Source organism: Lampris incognitus, chromosome 5, assembly GCF_029633865.1.
Source record: "Lampris incognitus isolate fLamInc1 chromosome 5, fLamInc1.hap2, whole genome shotgun sequence".
Taxonomy (NCBI): domain Eukaryota; kingdom Metazoa; phylum Chordata; class Actinopteri; order Lampriformes; family Lampridae; genus Lampris; species Lampris incognitus.
Window position 1 is genome coordinate 39,186,794 of NC_079215.1, and position 9,398 is coordinate 39,196,191.

Sequence of the window (9,398 nt, forward strand, 5' to 3'; positions counted from 1 at the left end):
CATAAGTCTCGCAATTTGCACAAATGCAGGTAAAACTCACATCCAAACATGCATGCAGGCATACCACACACACCTGCACACTAGTGTCTTCTCACAGGGTTGAACAAAAGCATGCTTTCTATCACAGTAAGCAGCCCCGGGCCCTGCCCTGGTCCCTTTACAAAAGACCCAGAGAGACCTGAGACTGAGGGGAGAGATTCCCACCAGGAAAACACTCCTCTGATACTCCAAACACCCGACAAAGACCCGCAAAATAACGGAGCAGTGGCGCTATTCATTTTCAGCAAGTGGGCCCAATCAAACCGTAAACAGCAAAGAAAGAAGGGATGGGATGAAAGAGCGAGCTACAACAGAGCCTGCTGCTCTGCTGTCCGGTGACGGGGTTTTATGATGTCACTGTAACTCTCGATGGCGTAGAGCTGAGCCCTGCATGTGGGTGTGTTGAGGGTTGTACTACAGGTGTGTGTGTGTGTGTGTGTGTGTGTGTGTGTGTGTGTGTGTGTGTGTGTGTGTGTGTGTACGAGAGAGTGTGAACTGTGGTGTGAGAGTCTTTCCCAAAAGATGAAATTTTTTTGTGGCCTTGCAATATCATCGGATAGCGTTTTTTATTTATTTATTTTTCTAATTGGAAACTATTCCAAATATTACATTAGATTTATTCTACCACGGTTTGGAGTTTAGGAGGGAGCGATGCATCAACACTGATTCACACACAGGCTGTGTATAGTTGCATTTGCAAAACCAAATTTGACAGGAAATGCCAAGGTTATCTAGGAAGAGAAACAAGGAATATTAATAATGGAGAAGATAGAGCTCAAAAACCCTTGGTTACTTTTCGTAATGTCACGCTAGTACGCTTCTCTGCTTGACCAGTTAGAGCAGGTAATGCATATAGCCCAGTGGACACGGTCGATGTGCTTTTGGGATATTGGAGATGTGTGTGTGTGTGTGTGTGTGTGTGTGTGTGTGTGTGTGTGTGTGTGTGTGTGTGTGTGTGTGTGTGTGACACTGTGAGCCTCTTTTCAAGTCATGGTCACCCTGAAAACTCCGGCCTATGCTGCTGTGGCGAGACATTAACGTGCACCTGCGCAGAAGCATGTACCGCCACCCCGTGTGTTCAAAGCCTCCTTTCTGCCTCTGCCCCTCCATCCTCGCTTTCCTCACAGTGTTCACAGTCTATTGTGGCAACAATGTTTCGCGTTAGGTTTTGAACCTTTTCTGACAACAAAGGCACTGTTCTCCTGTTTGTAATGATATGAGGAGGAGCACTGTGTGTGTGTGTGTGTGCGCGTGCATGCGTGTGTGTGTGTGCGTGCGTGCGTGCATGTGTGTGTGCATGAGAGACAGAGACAGTGAGAGACAGAGACAGAGAGAGAAAATGAGTGTGTGAGAGACAGAGAGACAGAGACAGTGAGATAGACAAGAGACAGAGTCAGAGAGACAGTGAGAGAGAATGGGTGTATGAGAGAGACAGACAGACAGACAGACAGAAAGACAGAGAGTGAGAGACAGACACAGACAGAGAGAAAGACAGAGACAGAGTGAGAGACAGAGTGAGAGACAGACAAATACAGAAAGACAGAATGAGAGAGACATCGAGAGAATGAGAGTGTGAGAGACAGACAGACAGACAGAGTGAGAAACACACAAAGATAGAAAGAGGGAATGAGAGAGACAGAGAGAGAGAGCGAGAGTGAGAGACAGTGTGTGTGTGTGTGCGTGTGTGTGTGTGTGTGTGTGTGTGTGTGTGTGTGAGAGAGAGAGAGAGAGAGAGAGAGAATGGCCCTAATGAATTCTAATTTGATCCTGATGAATGAGAGAAGTCCAAACCCAACCAAACCAATGATGAGCCCCACTGGCGGTCGGTGAGACAACTCATGTTAACACACTCTCTCACATAGCCATAAATAACATGTTTCTTTTATGACAAACTGACTCAAGGTCACTTGGAGGTCAAAGGAAAGGTGTGACCCTAGCCTATATCTGCTCCAGACAAGACTTACACACTCGCATGCAGACAGACGCCTACATGGACTCATGCAGTCATGCATGCTCACACACACACACACACACACACACACACACACACACACACACACACACACACACACACCAAAGTAAAAAAAAAAAGGTTGACAGTGTCTGGAGATATTTAAGGGATGCAAGGATATGACGGCAATAAATTAATAGAGAGGAAAAAGGAAGAAAAATAGAAAGACAGTGCAAAAGAGAGGGGGGAGGGAAAAAAAGAAACACCATCATCTAGCACTGTACAGCTTCCAGTAAAGATTAGACCTTTATTGAGAAAATTCCAGGTCGGCTTATGGCCGCACGACCCGCTGTCTCCAACTGGGCCGATTATTGAACACGGTCACTATGACACACATACATACACACACACACACACACACACACACACACACACACACACACACACACACACACACACACACACACACACACACACACACACACACAGCAACTGGAGCCCTGTTGTGCGTCCACATCAATGACGCGTGTTGGAAGGGATAATCTCCCCAGCTGTACCGTCACCCATGGAGAATTGAGGCCCATTTGGCCCCAAAATGGTTGCAATAGTTTTCCACACACAATGGTGATAGATTCCCATTCAATCATTTGAACTGAGCACCTCGTTTTTCAAGCATTATTGGAGACTTGTGGTGCAGGCATATTTGATTTTCTTTAAGGTAGCACTTCCTAACTTTTCAGCAACTGTCTTCAGTACGTCTCTACAAGTTTGATGGCTGCTGCTACAATAATTTGCCTGGAGTAAACACCCGCATGTTTTTGGGTGGCTGTTCGTTGAAACCTGGACACGATCTTTAATATGACATGCATTCTTAATGACCAACTACTCAAATCCAACAAGGGAAAAGAAAGCGGCATACAAATCGGTGACACTCCGTGAGAGGCTTCATTATTACTTTGGTAATATGTCTCCCTCTAATGGGTTGTCTGAAAATAGCAAAGATAAAAGAAGAAAGGGAAAGAAAGCCACTCCACACAGAAAGGACCTGAGACAGCCTGGGGTTCGAACGCAGGACCTTCTTGCTGTGAGGAAACAGTGCTAACCACTGGGCCACTGTGCCGCCTGTATAATATCCATACCAGTAGCCAATTGAAATGGAATTTTATATGTATATATACATACACACACATACACACACATGCATACACACACACACGCGCACACGCACACACACACACACGCACAGACAGATCACTGAATGGTTTGATGGGTATGAAAATGATGTAAATCATGTGCTATGGCCTTCACAATCACCAGATCTCAACCCAATTGAGCACCTATGGGAGATGTAAAACTGACGTATTAGACAGCACTCTCCACCACCGTCATCAAACCACCAAATGAGGGAATAGAGTTCCATCCCTCCAGTAGAGTTCAGAGACTTGTAAAATCTATGACAAGGGCTACTGAAGCTGTTCTGGAGGCTCCTGGTGGACCAACACCTTACTAAGACACTTCATGTTGGCTTTTACTTTGTCACCCATGTGTGTGTTTGTGTTTGTGTGTGTGTGTGTGTGTGTGTGTGTGTGTGTGTGTGTGTGTGTGTGTGTGTGTGTGTGTGTGTGTGTGTGTGTGTGTGTGTGTGAACCACAAATAGATCAGGCCATCCTGAATTAATTACAGAAGATGTTATATATCTGTATGACCATGGGTTAGGAGGCAGGACAACCAATCTTGTCATTAATTCTCAACAAAATTACACTCACCGGCCACTTTATTAGGCACACCTGTCCAACTGCTCGTTAACGCAAATTTCTAATCAGCCAATCACATGGCAGCAACTCAATGCATTTAGGCATGTAGACATGGTCAAGACGATCTGCTGCAGTTCAAACCGAGCATCAGAATGGGGAAGAAAGGTGATTTAAGTGACTTTGAACGTGGCATGGTTGTTGGTGCCAGACGGGCTGGTCTGAGTATTTCAGAAACTGCTGATCTACTGGGATTTTCACGCACAACCATCTCTAGGGTTTACAGAGAATGGTCCGAAAAAGAGAAAATATCCAGTGAGCGGCAGTTCTGTGGGCGAAAATGCCTTGTTGATGCCAGAGGTCAGAGGAGAATGGCCAGACTGGTTCAAGCTGACAGAAAGGCAACAGTAACTCAAATAACCACTCATTACAACCGAGGTATGTAGAAGAGCATCTCTGAACGCACAACACGTCGAACCTTGAGGCAGATGGGCTACAGCAGCAGAAGACCACACCGGGTGCCACTCCTGTCAGCTAAGAACAGGAAACTGAGGCTACAATTCGCACAGGCTCACCAAAATTGGACAATAGAAGATTGGAAAAACGTTGCCTGGTCTGATGAGTCTCGATTTCTGCTGCGACATTCGGATGGTAGGGTCAGAATTTGGCGTCAACAACATGAAAGCATGGATCCATCCTGCCTTGTATCAACGGTTCAGGCTGGTGGTGGTGGTGTAATGGTGTGGGGGATATTTTCTTGGCACACTTTGGGCCCCTTAGTACTAATTGAGCATCGTGTCAACGCCACAGCCTACCTGAGTATTGTTGCTGACCATGTCCATCCCTTTATGACCACAGTGTTCCCATCTTCTGATGGCTACTTCCAGCAGGATAACACGCCATGTCATAAAGCTCGAATCATCTCAGACTGGTTTCTTGAACATGACAATGAGTTCACTGTACTCAAATGGCCTCCACAGTCACCAGATCTCAATCCAATAGAGCACCTTTGGGATGTGGTGGACTGGGAGATTCGCATCATGGATGTGCAGCTGACAAATCTACAGCAACTGCGTGATGCTATCATGTAATATGGACCAAACTCTCTGAGGAATGTTTCCAGTACCTTGTTGAATCTATGCCACGAAGGATTAAGGCAGTTCTGAAGGCAAAAGGGGGTCCAACCCGGTACTAGCAAGGTGTACCTAATAAAGTGGCCAGTGAGTGTATCTCTGAATTGAAAACACCCCTAATTCAAAAGTATGGGGGCATCCGGGTAGCGTATTGGTCTATTCCGTTGCCTACCAACACGGGGATCGCCAGTTCGAATCCTCGTGTTATCTCCGGCTTGGTCAGGCATCCCTACAGACACAATTGGCCATGTCTGCGGGCGGGAAGCTGGATGTGGGTTTGTATCCTGGTCGCTGCACTAGCGCCTCCTCTAGTCGGTCAGGGTGCCTATTAGGGGGGCAGGGGGAACTGGGGGGAATAGCGTGATCCTCCCACATGCTACATCCCCCTGGCGAAACTCCTCACTGTCAGGTGAAAAGAAGCAGCTGGCGACTTCACATGTATCGGAGGAGATATGTGGTAGTCTGCGCCCCTCCCCGGATTGGCAGATGGGGTGGAGCAGCAACCGGGACGGCTTGGAAGAGTGGGGTAATTGGCCAGATACAACTGGGGAGAAAAAAGGTGGGTGGGTGGGGGGGATTAAAACAAAAAAAACCAAAACAGTATGAGCAAAAAGTTTTGAGAGCATGTGTTGCTGAAAAGAACAATCAAAATAAAAAATCTTTCTCATCTGCATTGAGTTAGGAGGTCTTGAATCCTCTCAAAGGGAGCTGAGGCCACCGGGTCTGTTAGTGTACATTACTGTTATTTTGCTTTCTCGGGGCTACCTGGTGTGCTCCTAAACCAAAATGCTATGATACGATATGCCCCTGGGTCATCACAGGAGCCCACCACACGTCGTGCACACACTCTTTCAGTACCGTCCAGGTACGTTGACCCCCAGCGACCCTTCTCCATTGGCGTGAAGATATTGAAGGTCAGACGCAGCTCTGTACAGCACAACCTATATGAAGACCTTAACCACTTGTAGTATGGTCTTGTATGTCAAGCTTATATATCGTCTTCTTGTTCTGCTGCCTTTTTAAATCATTTTAAAACCTGTTCACCATTATTCATGCTCTATTAAAGAAGGCCTAAGATCCCCTACGGTAAAGAGACCTAATACTTTTCAAGCAATGCAAACCGGTGCTCATATGAGCTAATGGCTAACACTGACATAAACAACCTAGTATCTGGAAAAATTCATCAGTTTCATTAATTCCTTATTGTAAACTACATACATATAGAGATCTCTGTCGGTCCATTGTTTATCTGCCATTCATGTTAGCTGCTAAGTATCCCTTGTTTAAAAAAAAATACTACTAGATCCTACAAAAGAATGCATATATATTTTACGTAGTATTTAATTGCAGGGTAAGTATTTGTTTTCGTATGTCTTCCAACAAAAGTTCGCTTTTCTTGCCTTGTTTTTGTCTTAGTGTGAAATTATAAACCTCCTCTTAACATAGTCAATTTTCTACCGAACCAACACAACGGCACCATAGTTGCCAACATAACAGTAGCAAATGAGGGATCGCCTCGATGATTCAGCAAGGCATTACAACATGTGAGCAAGTACTGTCATGCCTGTGGAGGAACTATACCTGTCCTGTCACCTGTCTGAAAGACTTTCATAGCATGACAGGAGGATTTAATATGTTAAGAGGAAGCACAAATAGCCATCCAACAGTTTTATACCTCTTCTGAACTCTATACATGATTGTATATTTCACCAAGATACGTAGACAAAACCCAAAAGGCAGAAATATATTAATTACAGAATCATTAACATATTTCATCTCATCTCATCTCATCTCATCATCAGCCGCTTCTCCAGGGTTGGGTCATGGTGGCAGCAAGCTAAGAAAGGCACTCCAGATGTCCCTCTCCTCAGCAATGCCCTCCGGCTCCTCCTGGGGGATCCCAAGGCATTCCCAGGCCAGATTGGACATGTAGTCCCTCCAGCAAGTTCTGGGTTTACCCCGGAGCCTCCTCCCAGTTGCACGTGTCCGGAAGACCTCCAAAGGAAGGCGCCCAGGAGGCATCCTAATCAGATGCCCGAACCACCTCAACTGGCTCCTTTCAACACGAAAGAGCAGCAGCTGTACTCCGAGCTCCCTCCGGATGTCTGAACTCCTCACCCTAAGGCTGAGCCCAGACACCTTATTGAGGAAACTCATTTCAGCCGCTTGTATCTGCGATGGTCACTACCCAAAATTCATGACCACAAGTGAGGTTTTGAACGAAGATTGACTGGTAAATTGAGAGCTTTACCTTCCAGCTCAGCTCCCTCTTCACCATAACAGTCCGGTAGAATGTCCACATTACTGCTGATGCTGCACCAATCCGCCTGTCAATCTCCCACTCCATCCTACCTCACTCATGGACAAGACCCCGAGATACTTGAACTCCTTCACTTGAGACAACAACTCATCCCAAACCCGGAGGACGCAATCCACCATTTTCCGGTAGAGAACCATGGCCTCAGACTTGGAGGTGCTGACTCTCATCCCGGCCATTTCACACTCACCTGCAAATTGCCCCAGTGCATGCTGGAGGTCGCGCTCTGATGAAGACAACAAAACCTCATCATCTGCAAAGAGCAGAGATACAATTCTGAGGTTCCCAAAATGGACACACACCTCACCTTGGCTGCACCTTGAGATCCTGTTATTAACATATAACAACCATAGGCTGCGGAACCGGTATGGCCAGTAGGGCCGTGGCCATACCTACTTTGGCGTGCATCAAACATAAACATGTGTAAAAATTCAAATCGCAAATACATTACATTCTTAATGTATTGCACTTTTGCGCGCTTCCCGGGCTAATTTCCACTAGCTGTAAGCCTACGTACAGTACGTAGCCTGTCACAAGCAACAAACTCTGTTTCCTAATGATTGATTGGTTACTTGTGTCACGTGAGCTTAGCGTCACACGGACGTGAATTTCCCAGAACAAAATACCAGCGCTCTATGTAAGTAGACTAACTGCTAGTGTGTTCGCTAAATTTAAGCAATAGTAACGTTCAAATGAATGATGAAGCGTCGAAAAATAGCTGATTTCTTCAGGTCAAAGTTAACCAAGGTAGCTGAGACAACCACCGTCACTCCAACCCACAATGAGCCCTCTGAGGAACCAGAAGTAGCATGTCTAACTGTCGCTGCTCCAACTAGCCCCTCTGCCGCTACCCTCAACGTTATGAGCCTATCGCCACATGCACACAGGCTGTTGAAATTGTTTTACAATTCCCGTGTCAACTGCCAGCGCCGAGAGGTCTTTCTCAACCCTTCATCGTATGAAGACTTATCTAAGGTCAACAATGACTCAAAGGAGACTCAATGACTTGATGTGCAGCCACACACACAGGGTCTCGCCATTGCCAGTGACTTCATCCAGCACAACGAGAGATGGAGGAACTTCTCTGGGAACGTTTAAGACGGGGTGGTGAGCGTTGACATTTTTAATCCTACGCGACTGGACTTGACGTGTCAAATGATTTATGCTTTCTAATCATACTGATTATACTATTTGATTGTGACTCAAGTGTAGGCTATAATCAGGACAAATAAAAACGGCAATAATAAATAATAATAAATAAAGCTATGCGTTACGAGTGTGGCTTGGGGGGGGCGTCACGTCATTCATGGGGGCCGTGCCTATAGTCCCCGGGTCCTATATTCCCCGGGAACATAGGACCCTTTCGAAAAAAAAGGGTCCCATATTCCCCGTTTTCCCCTAAAAAGGTCCTATAATCCCCGTTGCAATAGACACCGGGGAACATAGAACCCTCTTTTGGAAAAAGGGTCCTATATTCCCCGCTGTTTCCAGGGGAACATAGGACCTTTTTCCAAATAAAGGGTCCTATATTCCCCGCTATTGCCAATCGAGGAACAAACCGGGGAACTTAGAACCCTTTTTGCAAATTATTTCCTTAACGGTTCCAAAATAATAAAAACTGGGGTCATGGCTGAGATGTAGGCTACGACAATCTATTCCTCGGCTGATTAAATTAGGCCGTATTACCATTGTTGGCTGTTGTATATCGCAGGCCACCTTGAGTGCGTATCCAAATTCGGCCTAGAGGAGGCTGTAATTTGCTTTATTGCTATTTCTTACCAATATTTACTGCAGTAGGCCTAGTTAGTTGGCTCTCCGGCTCAGCATGGACAGTCGGCAATCAACGCAAGTTTGTCTTGCAGTAGGCCTGCCTACCAGTATAACCAGTAGCCATTTCCACCTTCGCTCAAAGTTCAATTTGCACAGCACTGGACACTTCAGCCACTTTCTTGTTACTTTGCAGTTCGTTTTCCATATTAAATCACTTGGCAGACTTTCTTTCAAAAAGACTTTAATGATGAACTTTTTTAGGCAGAGAACTTAGACCAGGACTTGGGAATTTAGGACCAGCACAAAGTATCCATCAACGGGGGCCGCCTACCTTACACAATAGGCTAATTGCCTAATAATAATAATATGTGCTTCTCAAAAAACTAAAGGCTTGTGGAGGTGCTAAACCAAAAACATGAATCAAAGACGAACATCAA